The sequence below is a fragment of the Tamandua tetradactyla genome, chromosome 19 (assembly GCF_023851605.1).
Source record: "Tamandua tetradactyla isolate mTamTet1 chromosome 19, mTamTet1.pri, whole genome shotgun sequence".
Lineage (NCBI taxonomy): Eukaryota > Metazoa > Chordata > Mammalia > Pilosa > Myrmecophagidae > Tamandua > Tamandua tetradactyla.
The window spans coordinates 56521746-56541714 of record NC_135345.1 but is presented as its reverse complement, the minus strand read 5'-3'; the positions used below and the strand labels follow the sequence as shown (position 1 = coordinate 56541714).

The 19969-nt window shown below is 40.9% G+C and overlaps 1 protein-coding gene across 3 annotated transcripts in view; it reads right to left on the bottom strand.

Moving 5' to 3' along the window:
- Positions 1–19969, bottom strand: part of CRACD (capping protein inhibiting regulator of actin dynamics) — a 337455-nt gene extending 317486 nt beyond the window's left edge. For all 3 annotated transcript variants that reach the window (XM_077136939.1, XM_077136935.1, XM_077136938.1), the window contains exon 1: positions 19856–19969. The gene's annotated coding sequence lies outside the window, so the exon portion shown is untranslated. The remainder of the gene's footprint in view (positions 1–19855) is intronic.

Sequence of the window (19969 nt, the reverse complement as noted above, 5' to 3'; positions counted from 1 at the left end):
CAGTGAACTGAAAAGCCATTCAGCCTCACTCTAAAGTTGGTTTGGAAAAACATCCAGACCGTGTGTCTGGGCAAGCCTGGTGCCTTTAAACAGCCTCCCCTGCCCTGGCAAGACAGGCGGAATTCCTCCTAAGGGGAACCTCCACTACCAGCCAAGTGTCTGCAGACTTTGTTTCCTGAGTAGGCAGACTTCACCTGCTCCTTGCTTCCTGCTGCATTCTCTGGACCGGCAGTATCCTCTGAGTATTCCATTTGTGGGTTCTTCCCCTGTAACTTGGGGTTGATAAATAATTAACTCTCCCCGAGGTGCCTCCTAGCCACCCTTTTGTCCCTCCTCCTTGGTGGAGCATACTTCATTAATCGCATCCAGGGTAAAGGCTCTCAGCAAAACTGGGCTAAACCACACCCTCTCCCCACACATTTCAGGCAGAGATAATTCCCACCAGGCCTATCCTTGCCTCCCAGATGAGACCCAGATGATGAAAACTAAAGGGAAAGGGAAGCTTGGGATCTGTTTATCAAAAAGGAACCAAATGGCATCCTGGTCTGCACCCTCTCCTAAAAACCTAATAACAATTCAGAAAATCAGGCAATATTACGGTTTTAATCAGGATGCTAAATTAAGTATAAGCATAGGCAATTAAAAAATAAATTAATTTGTTTATGTAATGCTCTGATGCAGTAATCACAGGCTGGGCTTTTATTTCATTTTTTTTTGTTATAAAAACAATAGTGCAATGGGGCAGGCCATGAAGGCTCAGCGGCAGAGCTCTCGTCCGCCATGCCGGAGACCTGGGTTCGATCCCTGGTGCCTGCCCATGAAAAACACAAAAAAATCTCAGGGTGCACAGGCAGTTCAGTGGTTAGAATGCCACTTTCATGTGGGAGACCCGGGTTCGATTCCCGGACCATGCACCGCCCCGCCCCACCCCCCCAAAAAAAACAATAGCGCAATGATATGAAAGAAAATTCTGAAAAAGTGAAAAAAGAAATCTATCTATAACTCCACAACCATAAAACACCAGCTATTGCTTTGGGGGATATTCCTTTTCAGCCTTTTGCAATTTACATAATCATTTTTACACACTGCTCTTTTTATAAATCGGCGCCTTTGTATATTCGTTAGCCTGGAATTTTCTTCCTGACTCTTCTTGTGGCAATTTCCAATTTTCCTTTCCAACTCCAGCTCAAATATGACACCTTCCCAAAATACCTCCAGGCCGAGCAGTTGCCCGGTTCTTCAGGCTCTCACAGCATTCTGTTCGTGCATCTATTGCAGCATTAACCTCACCGTAATAGAATTTATCTGTTTTCATGACTACTCTCCAATAAATTATTTGCTCCTTCAAACCCATTCTTATTCACCTTTTTATTCCCCCAGGACCTAACATCTAATGGCCAAGTTTATGTGGAAAAAAGAAAGGAAATAATTACAATCGTAGTGCACATACAATCTGGAGTCAGACTCCATATCATGTCATAAACGCTGTGCAAAACCCAACTCTAACAACCGCCAGAAGGAAGAAGAAGTCTTTTTTGTATCACAGTCTCCAATAAGAGGTTACTAAGAAACCATAAAAGGACTTTCATAAGTTTCTTTCAATGTGGTAGTGGCATTAAATCATCTGGGGAATGGGTGCATACGTACCAAACCATCAGAACGTGAAAGAGGCCTAAGACACAGTACACAGAGCACAAAATATTAGCATTTTTTCATATTCAAAGAAAACCCATGCCCATTATGACAAATAATTCAGATTCTCTATAGTATAGTATAGTTGAGAGGGAACAGAATTTGGGCACTAAAACTCTTAACTTCAAGTTATTATACATAATATATTATACATATTATATATCTAGAAATTCAGTGATGACAGACATGCTTTTCTCCCTAGTCACAGTCCCCTCATGATAGATAAATACCAAAGAGATACCACATATACATTTATGTATGGTTTATGTGGGCCTCAGAAAGGCCACAAGCCATTATACTTATTGAAGAATTTTCCACCCCTCAAGAACCAATTTCTGTCCCCTTGGACGTGATATTACCTTTGCATTAAAAACAGAACCTGAATAGCTTCTAGCTAAAGGGCATGAGATAGTAAATAACTGAAACTAACATTTAATGTGGCTCCCGTGGGGTTAATAGGATGATGTTTAACTTTTTTATTAATATTTTTTCTGGGTTTTATACATTTTTACAATGATTAGCTTTCAGTCTTTTAATTAAGAAAACAATTTTTTTTATCTATCTGCTCATCCACCGCACTGCTAGACAATAATCATCTTGAAGATCTTTGTAATCCGATGCCAGACAGACACTATATATGTTAAATGAACAGAAGTAAACTCTAGAAAACTGTTAAAGTATAGAAAATTGCTTGCCAGCTGTTCTCTCTGTATTGAGAGCGAGAGATCACTCTGTTATCACACTCTCTTGCCACTCTCTGCCCTTGTAAAAGATTCCCATCTGGCTGAAATCAAGATAAATAAACAAGGCCACTGAGTGGGAAAGAAATCACCAAAAGGGTGCTGTGTTGTGGAGCTGGAGAAGGGCCACCCCTTAGCGGCTAATTGTGCATACAGGATGAGTCTTAGGGGGTTATTTCGTTTATGGCACCAGAAGGCTGAACTATCACCGCCACTGCCCAGCAGCAGCCAAGACTCTTAGAAACATTTCCTGTGGCCTAGAATCAGGTCTGACTGATGGCCACAAAGTTAGTTTAACTGCTGAAATAAAAATGATAAGAGACAGAGTTTGATTCCTTTTGCATACATTTTTATTTGGGATTATAATAAATCATACAGAAATTCAGCAAAATGTGCCAGGGGAAGGGGAGGCTGAGAAAAAGAGAAGGAGGAGGGAAAGGGGAAGAAAGAGGGGAGACAGGGGAAGGGAAGGGAGAGAGAGGCAAAGAGAAGAGCGAGAGAAGTACAAAGAGGCAGGAGATGAAGAGAAAGGCAGAGAGTAGAAGAGAAGATAGAAAGGAACAGTTAGATGTAATTCCACCGGCCATGCAGTCAGTGAGCTTATGCTCAGCAAGGACTTGGGAAAGGAAATGTGAATTTGCTTTGGCTCCAATCCCTGTGTGCACTGAAATTCTAGTGTTTAAAGATAAGTATTTTTTCATATAGCAGAACTGCGAAATGGAAGCTACCTCTTTTCATTGGTGCACAACTAAAGGAACAACTAGGTGAAAAGCTGGCTGTGTTGCACCACTGAAAAACAATGCTTAATCTCCAGTGAGGCACTTCCTAAGGATTTTCCAGGGTAATTTCACCTGTGTTTGTTTTGAGCCTTTCCCAGTAGCTTTATAACCTAACCCAGTAAGAAACAACAATTTAAATGCCCCTCTGCAATGAGCATTAAAAGGAGAAAAGGAATAAAGACACAGTATAAAGAGAGGGTTCCATGCACTAGAGTAACTTTCCAGAAACCTACAACCACCAGATGGGTCCCTGGGCCAGATAAGTCATGAAACCTAGAGGGCCCAGCCGCTCCAGAACATCAGACAGTTCCATCTCCCTACCCCATATTAGTAATAGCCCCTTCCAATATGAAAAACTTAGAATGGCCATAGCCCAAATACTCATAAAGAGTGGGACAAAGACCAAAGGTGATAATGGAGTTATACAGAGAAGGTAGGGTTTAACAAACGAGTATGATTGCTGAATCATTATATGTTTATTTCTTTTAGTCTCCAGTATCTTAGAGCAGCTAGAAGTAAAAACCTAAAATTGTGAAATTGTAACTCATATTAAACTCTGAAATTTGTTCTACAGCTAATTGTGCTGTGCTTTGAAATGTATTGCTTTTTTGTATATATGTTGTTTTTCACAAAAAAAGAAAAAAGAAGTCAATTGTGATGATAAAAGAATATTCCTTCTAGCCTCCAAAGTCTGGAGCAGCTAGAAGGAAAAATCTGAGATGTTGGTATGGTAGCCTATGACAAACTCTGGGATCTGTCCTATAGCTACTTGTTGAAGAGTGCTTTTTTCTTTCTTTGCTTTGTATGCTATAGCATACAATAAAAAAGTTAAAAAAAAAAAAAAAGAGAGAGAGAGAGAGAAAGAGAGTGTGCCATTGGCATAAGGTTGGACATATAAATTAATGAGGCAGAACTGACAATCCAGAAATAAATCCTCACATTTACAGACAATTCATTTTCAACCTGGAGAAAAAAAATAGTCCTTTTAACAAATAGTACTGGAATAACTGGATATCCACAGGCAAAAGAATGAAGTTGGGTCACTACCTCACCTTATAAAAAAACTCACTCAAAATAGTTCAAGGGCCTAAATCTAAGAGCTAAAAATTATAAAACTCTTAGAAGAAAACATAGGCAGAAATCTTCAAAATCTTGGAGCTCGGGCCCATCACTGGCAGGGGCTCTGACCCTAACAGAAGTTTTGAACAGCAAGAACAGGTAGAAACATCTTTTTCAGGGTTCCAGAAAAGAGAAAAAGACTGCAGTAACAGGACGAGCGCCGAATCAAGGAAAAGGCTTCCTAAAAGTGGTAGCACCTCCCCTGCAGGAGCACCCAGTGCAGATCCCCGGCCCTCATTCCAGAGGGAGCAGAGCGGCCCCCATGCATATGCCAGGAGCAGTTCTGTCTGGCCAGATCTGTCTAGTGGTGGTTCTGAGGGACTCACCACCCCACTGCTTGCCCTGCATCCCTGTGTGGAAGGCAGCTGAGCAAGCTCTCCTACAGAACTCGGTGAGAAAGCAGTCAAGTCATGCCACCGGGGACATTTCAGGGAAATGACCACAACGAGACACCACCCTCTAGGATGGCTATAATCAAAAAGACAGGCAATAGCAAATGGGGGAAAGGATGTTAGGAGATCAAGGATGTGGAGAAATCGGAACCCTCTACACTGCCGGTAGGAATGTAAAATGAGCGGTCACTTTGGAAAATGGTCTGGCAGTTCCTCAGGAGATTAAGCAGACAGTTACCATACGGCCCAGCAATTCCACCCTTAGGTATACATCCAAGAGAAATGAAAATATATATCCACACAAAAACGTGCACATATTTTTATGTAGGATATACGTTTGGAAACAACCCAAATATCCACTGACTGGTGAATGGATAACTAAAATGTGGTATCGCCATACAGTGGGATATTACTCAGCAATGAAGAAGAATGAAGTACTGATACATGCTACAACATGACGAACCTTGAAGACACTGTGCTGAGCGAAAGACATCAGTCTCAAGTGACTACATATGATTCCATTTATAGGAAACACCAGAATAGGCAAACTCATACAGAAAGAAAGTAGATCATGCTTGCCTAGAGCTGGGAACTGAGGAGAAATGGAGAGTGACTGCTAAAGATACAGACAGGGTTTCTCCCAGGGGTGATGAAGATATTCTGGGATTAGATAGTCGTGATAGTTTCACAACCATCCTAAAAAACACTGAAATTTACACTTTAAAAAAGGTGAATTTGGGGAGGTAGAGCAGTGGCTCAGTGGCAGAATTCTCGCCTGCCATGCCAGAGACCCGAGTTCAGTTCCCGGTACCTGCCCAAGCCGAAAAAAAAAAGCAAGAAAAAAAAGGTGGATTTTATGTTATATGAATTATATCGCAATCAAGCTATTATTTAAAAAAAAAATAGGGGAGAAGTAGGAATTACATGATGAAACAGAAGCAAATTTTATTCTCTGTTCCTGCTAGTTACTAGATATGAAGCAACGCTGACATTAAACCAGCTGAGTCTCCATTTCTAAGGTGAACAGTCTTTCACAGTAACATCAACAACTTCTACTGTATTATCTCCAAGTTATAAACTATGAGGGGATACAACTGTGATATGCTATTATCTGATCCAAAATTATGAATCCATCTATTCACTCAAAGTTTTAATGAACACCTTTATGGCACATAAGATAGAAAGCCTTATGTAAACATAATTCAGAAGAGTGAAAGTCTAAACAGAACCACATTCTATGTTTCGCACACTATTCAACCTTATCAGAGTTCAGACTTAAGGCCTAGAGATTCTAATTCTGAAACTTCTGTAAATGGAAAAGAAAGGAAAGAAATTCGACCTTCACTAACAGCAATTGTTAATGTCACAACATAGTAAGGTAGAGGAAAACAACCTGGAGCTTCTATTGGCTAGGTGAATACAACTGTAGGTGGAAGGATTAAGGTAAACACACGGAGATCAATCATTCCATTAACTTCACTACAGGAAGCTCTGGTGTTTCTCTGCAAGAAAGTGTCCATGTGAGAAGAAAAGTTACTGCAGGTACTTATCACTGTGATCCCTTCTTGCAAGGGATCACTTTTTTCCTTTTCCTGGGTAATCAAAGAGTCTCCTAGCACATAAATTTTAGCAGGATAAAAGCCTCAGGAAAAGAAGTAAGTATTATGATTCTTAGCTGTCAATACAAATTGAGCTATTATTCTAGCTATTCTTAATTCAAATAATATTATGAAAAGAATCCAACTTTTAAAATTTCCTGATTCTTACCATCCGTAAAAGCCCCACAAGGTCTTTTTACCACCAGGGAATAAATGATGGTATAATGTCATAAGGCATGGCAGATACAACGCACAACCTCAGTCAGCAGGGTCTCAGCAGGGCGGCTGCCAAGCAAAACAGACAGACATTCTCTTTCTCCCCCTGGGAACCAAAAGGCACACCTGCCTGTGAGCATCACACACATACACACACACTGCACAGCCTCTGGGCTGGTTCCCTGAATATTTACCCAGCAGGATTTGCTTTGCAGCACAAGCAAGAAATGTCTACAGGAGAGGAAGGGAGACTGGAAGCTAATGGCATTTTACTCCCTCCTCCGCCTCCATTCCACTCACCCCTTACCCCCACCCCCACCCGTACCCCTTCCCCATTCTATTTAGTAGCTGCAGCACCAAGTCAGCGTCCTGAAATCACACTAGAGGATGTCAAAGAGCAAGAGGGTCAAGTGGACAGATAGGTCAGTAAAGGATTCACAGGTGGTGCCAGGACCGGGTTAGGGAGAGAGGCAACAAAAGGGGAGGCAGGCAGAGTACAGAATGGGGAAAGGCTGACAATGTGCAGAGAGGAGAGAAAGACCAGAGGTACTGAGGAGAAGGGTGGCACAGGCGAGCCGGAGGGGAGGAGGAGGGTATGGAAATGGCATTGGTAGCAGAATGCAAAGCTAAAGCCATTTTATTGACTTTTTTCTTTTTTCTTTTTTTGTTTTTGTTTTAATGTAGCTTAAGGGAATCACTGCTGTTCCTGACCGTCTGTGGCTCAATCTACTTATCCGTAAAATGAGGGTGTGGAATTTGAAGATGGCTATTAACGAATAATAATTACATAAGTTGCTCACCCATTAAATGCAGGGTAGGACACTAAGGCTTGTACATACATTATTGCGTTAATTAAGCCCCTTCTAGGTTCAACATACTTGAGGGAGTCTGTCTCTGTAACTGATGCGAATTCCTCCTTAGATCTGGAATAGTGTCTCTCTCTCTTTTGGGATGGGGGAAGGCGAGGAACAAAGACACAGCTTCGCTGCTACTCCAGTCCTATTCCAGCAGCCTCTTTTGGCGCTCCTTCTTCAACTGGATAAGGGATGCCTCCTTCCATCCTCCGGCTACGAAATGCTCCCAGGAAGTAAGGAAAAAGAGCCAGCAGAGCACCTTGAAAGACGAGGCATCTAACACAGCACATAAGTTTTCCCTTTGATACTCAGAAAGTATGAGAAAGATCCAGTGCTTCGCCGGGACTTTGGCCAGAAGGCGTTCACCAGCCGTCTTCCCGAGCCTCCGGGGTCTCCAGGCCCAACCTCTGAACGGAAAAGCTCCAAGACTCAGCCCAGTGCCCTGCGCTCTCGTCCAGACACTGTCTGCCTGGTGATCTCCCCAGTCTCATGGCTTCAAACACCAGCGCTATGCTGAAGACGCTCAGTTTTATATATCTCCAGCCCACACTGCTTTCAAGAACTCCAAATTCACTTGTCATCATAACATCCCCACGATGATATGCGTCAGGCATCTTAAACTGTCCAAGACCAAACTCCTGATCTTCCCACACAAAATCCATTTCCTCCTTCAGTCTCTCCACCTCGGTGGGGCAGGACCCCCGGAATCATGCTTGATTGCTCTTTCTCTCACCCCACATCCAAACTGCAGGTGAATACTACTGGCTCTGCCTCCCAATAGATCCAGAATCTGATATTTCTCCATCACCATCATTCTGGTCCAAGCTACCATAAGCTTCTAAATACTCTCCCTGTTCTTATGCTTGTTCCCTTACAGTTTATTCTCCATGCCAAGTGACCCTTTGAAAAGAGAAGTCAGATTATGTCATTCTGATGCTTAAAACCCTCCAGCAGCTTCCCATCTCACTTTTTTCCCCATCTCATTTTAAATCAAATGCCAAAGTCCTGATGGCCCACAAGGCCCTACCCAGTCTGATTTTCCCTCTCTTCAACCTCCTCTCCTGCTACTCTATTCCCCTCCCTCAGCTAGGGCTGCCATGACTTCCCTGCTTTTCCTTAGACATGCCAGGACCTATACTCTCAGAGCTGTTTCACTGTTAGGTGATTCACACTAATTAAATATATTAATCCACCCTAATAGTGTGTTACTCCTCCCAGGCAACATGTTACTTTTTGGGGGGTGGGGGGGCAGAATGCACGGGCTGGGAATTGTACCTGGGTTTCATTGAACCACCTATGCACCAACACATTGACCCACCCATGCACCAACACATTGACCCACCCATGCACCAACACATTGCATTTTTAAGAGAATTTAAGAGAACTCTAGAGGTGGGTGTCCAGATCCATAGATGTAAAGCAAGTGATGAGAATTTGAGAGACTACAAAGCATGTCTTGGATCAGATTCTTCAAGAAACCCAACAGCCCACTGCAGTAGCGTGGGAGGGGACCGAATCGGCTCCTAATCTTAATCTCACCTTTCCCATCTCTAATAAAACTCCTCTCCTGGGCTGGCTTTTCTCCGGAGAAGATCATTTATCTGAGTCAAGAGAAAAAAAAAGCATCTTTTTTTCTCTTCTGAATTCCCATTTTCGACTCCTAATATTCTATAAGAAACAGAAGCTCCTAAATGAACATGTCCATTCTTTTCTGAAAAGGTAAGCATCTTAAATAATCTTGTGGTCCACACAAATCCTCATTTCATTTTGCAACAATCCATCTGAACCATCTTAGTGAATTTTAAATTCTTCATTAAATCTCTTTTTAAATGCATCTGGCTCTAATCTTTACTCTTCTTTGTCTTAGCCCATTTCCTTTTCTTTATTTTCTCCCGTCAATATCTTCTTTCCTTCTGTACGTAGTTTTCTGGTCTACAATTTAACACCCAGTAAGTTCTCCTTCTCCTCACTTGTTCGCTGATTCTTTCATGCACTGATTCAACAAGCTATTTACTCAGCTTTCCGATGTACACAGCACTGGGACAGGCCTGCCCTGTTCATTTTCCTCCGTGTACATGTGGGTTCCAGGTACACATATGGGACCACAGCCCAACAATCACCAATATTCACCTCCTTCCTCTTTTCCCCGCATTTGAGGCAATGATGATTTCAATTAAAATTTTAAATAAGCAACTGACCCCAAAATAGATGGAAAATTCCTCAGAGAGGAAGAACCCTGGAGCTTTGATATGTACTTAACAAGGTTCAGAAGAAAATGGAAGGATGGAGGGAATAATGCAATGATCAGATTTCTCACCTCTTGATGGGATACACAAAGCTGAGCAGCTTCAAGGCTGCCTTCTGATGTGTGTGGCATCCTACCGGCACTTTCAGAACTAGCCAGCTAGGAGCCCAGAAAGTAAACCGGGGCAGCACACACTCCATTTGAAGAAGAACTGACCTGTAACTTATGGCACTGGAGATGGTAGGTATTTCAGAGGAGTTGAGTCTTACCTCCAGGGGCATGAGGGAAGGAAAAGTACACCTGCCAGGGGCCTCATGCCACAAACAAGAAAAAGAGAAGGAAGGTGATGAGTCATGGAAAATAATGGTCTCCTGTCACCTGTGTGGTCACAACAAGGGGTTCCAAAGGCACTGCGCCATCTCAAGTACAGAAAGCTGCTGACATCCTACAGCTTTGGGCTTGGCTCCTTTCACCCACTGCCCATCAACTACAGCCGGGCCTCCCGCATCACAACGCCAAACCAAAGATAATTTCAGTCCTTTCCAAGAGTGAAAAATCACCCCGGTTGTTTGTGACCAGCCTGCATCCAGATAAGGATTGCAAAAAGGGCACCACATTTTTGGGGGATTCTAATAGAAATTTTTGTTGACTCTGTAAACAGCAAGCCCTGTTCAAGATGAGAATAGAGAACCAGAATGTATGAGATAAGGAATAAGTCAAAAAATAGTTAAATTAAGGTAGAGACTTGAAGTTATACTTGTGAAAAATGTCTGTTAAATGAATAGAAGTAAAAAAAAATAGAATGGTGTCTCAAAGGTCTGGGAGTATTTTTTTTTTTTTTGATAGGAGAGGCCGAAGGATATTTACATTAAGAAGGAAAGGAAAGGGTACACAGGCGGTTCAGTGGTAGAATGTTCACTTTCCATGCGGGAGATCTGGGTTTGAATCCTGGACCATGCACCCCCCCAAAAAAAAAGTAGAAAAAGAAGAAGAAAAGGAGTCAGAAGAGAGAAAGGAAAGCATCTAAGATCTGATTTTCTGAGGAGGTGGGTGATAAGGTTAACAGAATAAATTGCAAGATTGACTTTAGAAAATGGAAAGTTTTTCTTCTAAAATACAAGGGGAGAAGAGCATGGATAAAGGTTAAAAGAGATCATATATTGGGCGGTGTGACGGTCACTCAGCAGGCAATATTCTCACCTGCCATGCTGGGGACCCAGGTTCGATTTCCAGTACCTGCCCATGTGGGTCGAGTTACTGACCCACTCCAATGTAAGGTATTAATATGTAGCGCCCAACAAATGTCAACAGATTGGTATTCAATAAATGCCTGCTAAAATAACTGAGTTACAGAGAACACATGAAATGGTGAAGCAGTTCCGGTTACTAAAACATTTGAGAAGGGAGAGGAAGGAAGATAATCAAGTTCATGCGGCATGGACTGAATTTCCAGAGAAACCTTCCTCCTAGAGCAAACGAGGTGAGACATTAGTTTGAGCATTTGAAGATTATGGAAAAGGTTTGAAATAACTGCTTTGAAAAATCTGATAAGGAGTTAAAAGTGATAAATAAGAACTTATTGCAATTTGCAGTTAGTTTATTAATGGAAAACTTTTGGTCTTGAGAAATAATGATGGATTAGTCGGGACAGGTAATATAAATGTATGCTAGAGCCAGTGAAAAGACTTGGGAGCAGAGAAAAGTGTTGCAGGGTTTGCAATTGCTTGTGAGCAGTAGCTGGGGCTCAGGGAGGGTATTAAACGTCCCGGGAAGGAGAATGCCAGTGAGTACTCCCAGGTTCTGCATGAAGGTAGGGAAAGCTGGAAGGAAACTGATTCATTGGGAAAATGGGAAGGGGTAAAATAGAGAAAAGGTTATAATGAAGGCAAAGAATAAAGACTATCACTAAGTGGTGGGGTTAAAAGTAAAAAAGATTGTGGTCAGAGAGGGAAGGTCCCAGCTGGAGGGCTTAGAGAAAGAAACCCACAGCTCAGCTATGCTGGTGGGTGGACATGAGTTTATGAGCTCATAGTTCAATCCTGAATCCTGGTGGTCTGAATACATTGTTTCTACCTGTAAACAGTGAAGAAATATTTAGAGATGTTAGAAGATATTCCAGGGGGCTAAAACCAGGGCCTGAAAGTTTCAATTTATTCAGAAGGGGAAAGTCCTTATTTGTTTCCTCTCTTGTTGCAAGGATGGTAGGTGGTATGAAAGTTATGTTAAACTATTCTTAGCTCTGAGAAAGATGCTAACATATTGGTTGTAGCCGAAGGAAGGAGGCCAAAAATACTGCCATACTCTTTAACCTGAGGCTAAATGCAGTAATGGCACACATTTTTTATAGTGAAGCATTATTTGGTGCAGTAAAACTCTAAAATATCCTCTAAAGAAATACCTGCTTTCTTACTTTCTTTTTTATAGGCACTGGCTCTCTAAGCAATCAAATACAAATATTATATTTTGGGAAACTAACTATAAATAAGATTTATAGAGAGAGATGATATAGATATAGACATAGATATATAGATATATATATATAGTTATAGATATAGATAAAGACTGAACTATCAAAGTTAGGCTTCCAACTTCTACCTTCTTACCTCTACTGAGACATGTTAGAAAATAATACTATTTCTAAACTTCTTAATGACTCTCATTCTCCTAAAGAATTTTACTTTAGGCGATTTCACTTACTAGAATTAAAGAAAAAGAAGCATTTAATGCTGTTCTGCTCATTCTGTTCCTCTACCCATCACTTTGTAAAGACGATTTCCTGAAAATCTGCATTGCAAGTGTTTTGCTTACTTAGTCATTGCCAGATTGAGAGAGCCAATAAATACACATTGGTACTTTCTCCCAAATGTCCTAAGTATAAGTTCAGGGATAGTAGCAAAAGCTGTTTTCTTCATTTTGACAATGAAAATCATAATCAGATCATGACAGCTCCAGGTTATAATCAAACAATAATATTCTCGTCAAAAAGGCAAATTTCTTGAGAAAGTTGCATATAGTAGTAGCAAATGAAAGATTTATAATGAAAAACATCTTGTAGTGGGAACTGTCATGCAAAATCCTGTCCTGACAAGAAATAACCAGACTGAAAGAAATATCTGATTACTCACTAATCCACTGGGCGACTTATCTCTCACCAGCACAAGCTATGGGCACACTGGGACTCTAACTGGGGCAAAAGTAGAAGGAATTACAAGAGGAAAAAGCAGGTGAACATCCTGGGGCAGAATACCCATGCTAAATCCAAGAGGATAGAGCTAAATCTAAGAGGATCAAGGTATGTAAAAAAAAAAAAACCTTCTGGGGGTCATCAGTAAAGTCCTGGGAAGTAACATGGAAGAAAACCACAAGAGTAAATCAATGCCTGACTCCACTCCATGTCAGATCCTCTGACTGCAGGAGACCCCATATTTCTCAGGATTCATTCATGTCCTTGCCCACTGGCTTCCCAGGAATAGTGCTTGTAAACTCTCAGGGAACTTATAAAAACATATCCTAACTAGATTTTGCTATAAAAGACAGAGTTCAACAGAAATGACAAAGAAAAATGTTTGATAACCATGTTATCTTCCACAGAGTAAGAGAATGCTATGAAACACAAATTTGCGCGTTTTTGGAATTGTTTCTCTAATTACTCAACCTCTACCGAAGGAGAGTCATGCTGCTCCTTCCACACTATCTCGCTTATTAGTCCCTCTGTGATCAATGATCCGCCTTCGCCAGATGGCTGGCCTGGGTTAAGAGTACAACATGAGATCAGAGAACAAAGCAGAGCTAACTGGTCTACCCAGGAGTTGAACCTATGACCCTGACCTCATTAACTCTAGAAAACTGTTAACCCATCACAAGCATGCATGGGCAGCTGCATAATAAATAACGCCAGGAAAGCTCACTGCATCTGTCACATTGAGACTCTGGTAGGGAAAAAGCCACTCGAAATTCATTAAGAACTTTACAAAATGAAAAAAATAAAAATCCAAAGGCAATCATTTAGGGAAGCACGGAATTCACCAGCAGGGCCTTAACAGTTCTGCTGGATCTGTCACAAGCTTCACAAAGAACATCAGCTGTGGCCCCCACCTGAGAAAACAAATGGCCTTGACGATGGGATTCGAAGCAACGATGTTCCCACTTCTAAAAACAGTGAGCTTAGGACCGTGGCTTTTCCTTTTTATTTCTCCCAAGTGAGAAAACCATAGGTTAACAAATATACACTGTAGTTTTCACAGATTATTCATTGAATCCAGCTTATCCAGATTTAAGCAATAGCCAAGCATTCAGGTGGTCATTTCTTACTTCACTCCCTTGCCTGCCCACCATTCAACTTCCCCTTAGTCTCAGCCAATTCTTCACCCAGGTGAGTGGCGGAAGGCCCGAGCCCTCCAGGTTCCTACTTCCCCAGGTAAGAAGTCAACACCTTTTTAGCAAGTAGTCCTTCCTTTCTTGTAACTTGGAATAATTCCCCCCAGCAGCTGCTACCTGCTCCTAAATTCTATTCCAACAACCTGTGTCTAGGGAGCTATGCACTTACTCTGCTTAAATGTTTTCCAAAGTGTTTCAGGGATGCAATTTTTGTATCTTTTCCTGAAATATTTAATACCTAATATAGTGCAAATTTAGCTGAAACTTCCACTTAAGCCCCAAACCTTGAAGACATCATGTGGAATGAAATAAGCCAGGTAGAGAAGCAAATATTTTATGACCTCGAAACCATCAGAATATGGAAATTCATAGGGACGAAAAGTAGATTCCAGGGGCGGGGTGGGAGGTAGGGGGTAGGATGGGGAGCTAATGCTTAATGGGTACAAGAGTTTTTGTTTGGCAGGTGGAAAAGTTTTGGTAATGGATAGTAGTGATAGTAGCTCAACATTGTGAATGTACTTAACACCACGAAACTGCACACTTAACAGTGGTTAAATTGAAAGCCATTAAATGGGGAAATGTCGTTATATATTTTAAAAAGCTGGAGTGGTTGGAGGGAAATACATGAAACTTTCGAGCTGTGTTCCAGTGGCCTTGATTCTTAAAGACAATCGTATAATGATATAGCTTTTTCACATTTTACAGTGTGACTATGTGATTTTACAGTGTGGCTATGTGATTGTGAAAACCGTGTGGCTGATGCTCTTTATCCAGGGTATGGACAGATGAATTAAAAAAAAAAAGAAGGATAATAAATAAATAAATAATATGGTGTGGATAAAGGGTAAAAAAATTGGGGTAGACTGAAATACTGGTGGTGAATGAGAGGGAGAGGTAAGGGGTATGGGATGTATGAATATTTTCTTTTTTATTTCTTCTTCTGGAGCAACGCAAACATTCTAAAAATGATCACGATGATGAATACACAACTATGTGATGATACCGATTGTACACCATGTATGGACTGTATATGTGTGAAGAGTCTTCAATAAAAATATTTTTTAAAAGTTAACAAAAATTAAAAAAAAAAAAAAAGAACAGTGGCACAAATGTAATCATAATGGGAGTTCAAGCATTTGCCTGAGCATACAAATGACAGTGACCATTCAATCGCTGGAAGGTTTCTTATTTCTGTTCACAAACCCTATACCAATCCATAGAGAGTCACGTGTTGGACAAAAGGAATAAAGTAATAAAACATAGGCTTACTACAATTACACGCAATTTCATTAGCTGTGAAACTATTTTTTGAGTGCCAACTCAGGAATGAAATCTGATGTCCAACATGAATGAAACTGTATTAATATTCCCTTTACCGTTAATAGAAAATGATGACTCATAAACAGAAATATACCAATTTTCAAACCACATCTAGAAATCATGAAACTGCTGTTCTTTCTCTAATGTAGGAATATTATCTACACAAATTCTGATTTTGAAAACTGTCAACTTTGAAAAACCTAAACTTATTTCAACAAATAAGATTCTTATACATACGATGAAAAATTTAAAGTTCCACGCAGATAGAAATTTCCAAAGACAGAGTCAAAGCAGGAGCATATTTACAAATCGTTAAGCACATCTTATTTATAAGATACACTCCTACACAGACAGCAATGATGCAAAGCAGGCACTACAAGAGTTTGAATCTAGAAAATGTAAGTGCAAAAAAAAAAATAGGGAAATTTGCCTTTGCATTATCATTTAAAATGATCTATGCGGGCATGCCAAGTATTATTTATAAAAAATGTATTTCCTTGAAACAGTCTTTAATTCTTCCTAATGAAAGTTCTTAAAGAGAAAGTCCCGGAAGTACAAAAAGAAAGAAAAACTGCTAAAAATTTAAGAGACATTTGTAAAGAACTGAAAAAATTTAAAATATGAATAGCTAAGACTATTGGTGATGGCTACTTATAAGTACTTGACAAAATAAATACGTTTACTGTCTTGTGATTTTTGAGACCAATCAATATGCTATAAAATACTCTCTGTAGCCCTTATGTCTTTATTTTGTGCCTTAACAAAAGCTGACATTCATTGGTAATGAAGTCTTTTTATAGTTACACAGCTATTTCATGTCTCTTTTGAAGATATATTAAACTTTTAGGTGCTCAATAAAACTGGCCAAGTCATTGACTCTATCACAAAAGCTGAGAAACTATTCCAAAATATTTAAATCAAAGACCAGCTAAAGCCAAGCTAAATGACCAGCCTACTCAGTATGCTGGCTTACTTTATAACAATAGTTGGAAATTTTCTTCAAATGGGTTCTTTCAAAAGAAACTACAAAAGATGTGCCCTAATGGGTTTGCTTTGAATCTTTCAATACTGCCATTCAAACCTGATGTTAAAGAAAGAATGAAATAACCTCAGAAATTGCTGTGAGAGAACATCAAAAGAGTGTAGGGGTTAAAAGAGAAAACAGGTTTTTGGGTCATACAGTACTCGGTTTGAATCCTTGCTTCATCCCTTATTAACTTTGTGACCTTAGACAAGTTACTGAAATCAGCTGAGTCTTAATTTCATTTATCAGATGGAAATATAAGGCCTATTTACAGGACTCTTGTGAGAACTCAGTTCAATAACATATAGCATAGACTACTTAAAACAGTACCTAGACAATAAATAATAAATTATCATAATTACTAAGAAATGCTTAAGAACCTATTTCTAAGCATAATTTAATATTCAAATACCAGCTAATATTGCATCTGAAGGGAAGATATAAAGATTCAGTAACAGTTTTCTTTAACGTACTCAACCTGATTAGCCTTTACATTAGTGCTTTTTCAAACTGTGGATCCTGACCCAAGAATGGGATGTGAAATCACTTATGGATCTTGACTGGCATTTTTAAAATAAAATAGAATACAACATATAAGAATGCATTGCACATAGGAAGTCTAAGCATAGCTTCATGAATTTTTTTTTGATTATACATATTTGTAATGTGTCTGCATATTGGGTGACAATGTAACATGCATTTCTGGCTGGCAAAAATAAAGTTCAACAGCCACTGCTTTACATTATAGAAGAAGAATAAAAATAATACAGACACAATGCTTTTGCTAGGCATTGTGCTAAGCACATACATATATTATTCCATTTGCTCCTCACAAAAATTCTGTAAGGTAGGTATTATTAATTCCCTCATTTCAGAGATGAGGAAATTGAGGTTAAGTGAGATCAGATCACTTGCCAGGGACGCAGAACTAGTAACTGCTAAGACGAGGGTTCAAATCCAGCCACCACCTCCAGAACTTGCATGCTTAACCACTTCAGTAAGTACCAGGTTGTAAAATGTAATTTTTCTTTATATAAAAGATATTCAAAAGGTAGACTTTTTCATGAGGCTTAATTCGAGTATTTTCTGGGAGTATGGCATATTTTGGGAGAAGGCTGGGGTTGAAAGAACTAGGCGCGAGATTCAGCTTCTGTCCCTGGCTTTACTGCTTTAGTGGTGTGGCACTGGCAAGTCATTTAATCTTGCTGTGTCTCGATTTCCTCACCTACAAAACGGGAATGATATCTGCCCTGCTTCCTGATAGGCCACTGTGAGAAACATATATGCACATAAAACACGTGAAGGTTGTATGGTGCTACACAAGTGGTATGAGCTTATCATTAATACTCACCAAGAGGCTCCATTCTTCACAGAAGATGACAGCAAATTCGATCATAAAAGCAAGGTTACCAGGCTTTCATAAACTGTACGTGCTCCCTGGTGGTCTAGAGGCCAGGATTCAGCACTTTCACACACTGCATGCAGAAATAGTCTGCACAGCTCTTGGCACTCAGTAGGCCTTCAAAAAATGTTTATCGAACTAAAAGATATAAACCAATTCCATTTACATGCATATTTTATCCATCTGTATTTTTTCATTAATTCATTCTTTCCATACCTATTTCTTGAACACCTACTATGTACCAGATGAGAAATGTGGGCTACAAAAAGAAAAGATGATCCCTTGCCCTGGAAAATTCCATATTAATTTCAAAGACGAAGTGTTCCAATATTATGTAAGAGAAAATTGTACAATCAGTTCCTCACCTACCAATAACAGCAACTCCAATCTATTATAGTAGCCTATACTTCACTGAGAACTATGTGGTAGCTTTTGCTCCTCACACCAATAGCCTAAGTACATAGAGAAGATATTATTATCTTCCCGACTCCAAATACAGCGATCCACAAGTACTAAGTCTTTAAGAGTGAAAGTTTCTGGATGTTAGGTGACCATAAAATGAGCTGTTGAATAAACACATTTTAAATAATCAGTAATGGAAAGGAGCTATCTAGTAGCATGATTTTTTTTTCTTTCACATTTCTGAACTGAAGTATTGTATAATGCAACCATATCACCTATATAAACATGCATTTTTTTAAATGTTTCTTTAAAAAGTCTGCCTTTGAAATTATTTTCTTACAGCCAATTTTCTATTGAATAAATTGAACTAGAATTCAATTTATCACACAATAAAGGAGGGAGTAGCGCAGGTCTCTTCTCTTTGTTGACTTTTTAAAAATTACTCAAAATTGATTGTTGTGTTCAGATTCCTGAGTCACATAAATGCAGACTGTTAGCCATTTTATATATAATTCAACAACTACAGGTGATTTTTATACGCAACATTGCTTTAACTGACAACTCAATGAATTAAAAAATTTGCAACAGCAAATTTACTGAAAACCTTTTATTAAAACTGCCTTATCCTTTGTGTTCTAACCACTCTCCCTCCACCTCACCCCCACCACACTCAACACACACACACACACACACACACTCCCTACCTACAGCAGATCAGTTTCCGGACCATTATTCATAAAACATTATTAAAATTTCACAACACATGCTGGTAGTTACTAGGTTTTCTTCTTCACTGAATCATTGTGTCTTTAGACATATTTTCTCTTAGAATGCAGAATGCAGAAGATGACTGCGATGCCCCTATTTTGGGACCATCCAAATACAAAATATTTTAACGTCTGCCCTTCTGTTTACTGATAACCAAGAATAAAAGCCATACCCCACCCACCCTGTATCCGTAGGGTTAGGAGGTCCAATCTCGCCGCTACAGAGCTCTGCAAGAAAGGACGCTTATAGTACCAGGAAAACCATCGCAACAACCCCTGGGACTAGATAAGGAACACACATTTTACACCACTGGCTATGTGCAAATCTCCCGGCTGCAGTCCTTGGTAAACAGGGGGGAAAAAAACCTTTGTCTTGCCTCAGCCATCAAACTGGTGGCTCAACAGAATTGGGCCACCAAGAGTTTGTGTTTAAATGGTTTGGCAGAGGTTAAACAAAGCATTGCAGCTCTCGAGGGGGTGTGGGGGTGGAGGGGGCGGGTGGAGAAAGGGTTGAGCTGGGCCAGCGTCCGAGGTCCCAGACCGCGAGGTTTCTCTGGCTCCCCCGGCAGCCGGGAACCGAGCTGGGGACGCCCAGGACAGGATGCCGAGGCGCGGGAAGGCTAGACGGAATTAGAAGGTCCCACGCTCTCAGCAAGTTCCCGGGGCGCAGCCGGTCGGCAGGTTTCCTTCCCCGGGATCCAAAGCCTCGCACGTCGAGCGCAGGTTCCTCGGGGAGGGTCCGCGCCCCACGCGCGGGAGACACCGCCCCAAAGTCCACGGCCGGCCGCATCGAGCCCACGCCCCCGGAGCACGATCGGAAATCCCGGGTGGTCGCGGGGACCCGGCCCGGGGGGTCCCGAGTGGAGGGGAAAAGCCCGCCCGCTGTCCCCATTGTCTGGCTCCGGCCCCGGGCGGAGAAGACGCTCACCTGAGGTCCCCGCCTCGGCCTCTCGGCTAGCAGAGCGGCTAGACCCAGACGGGAGGTCCCGGGCCGCGGCCGACGCGGCTGAACGGCCCGCGGCACGGTCCGCAGCGGCAGCAC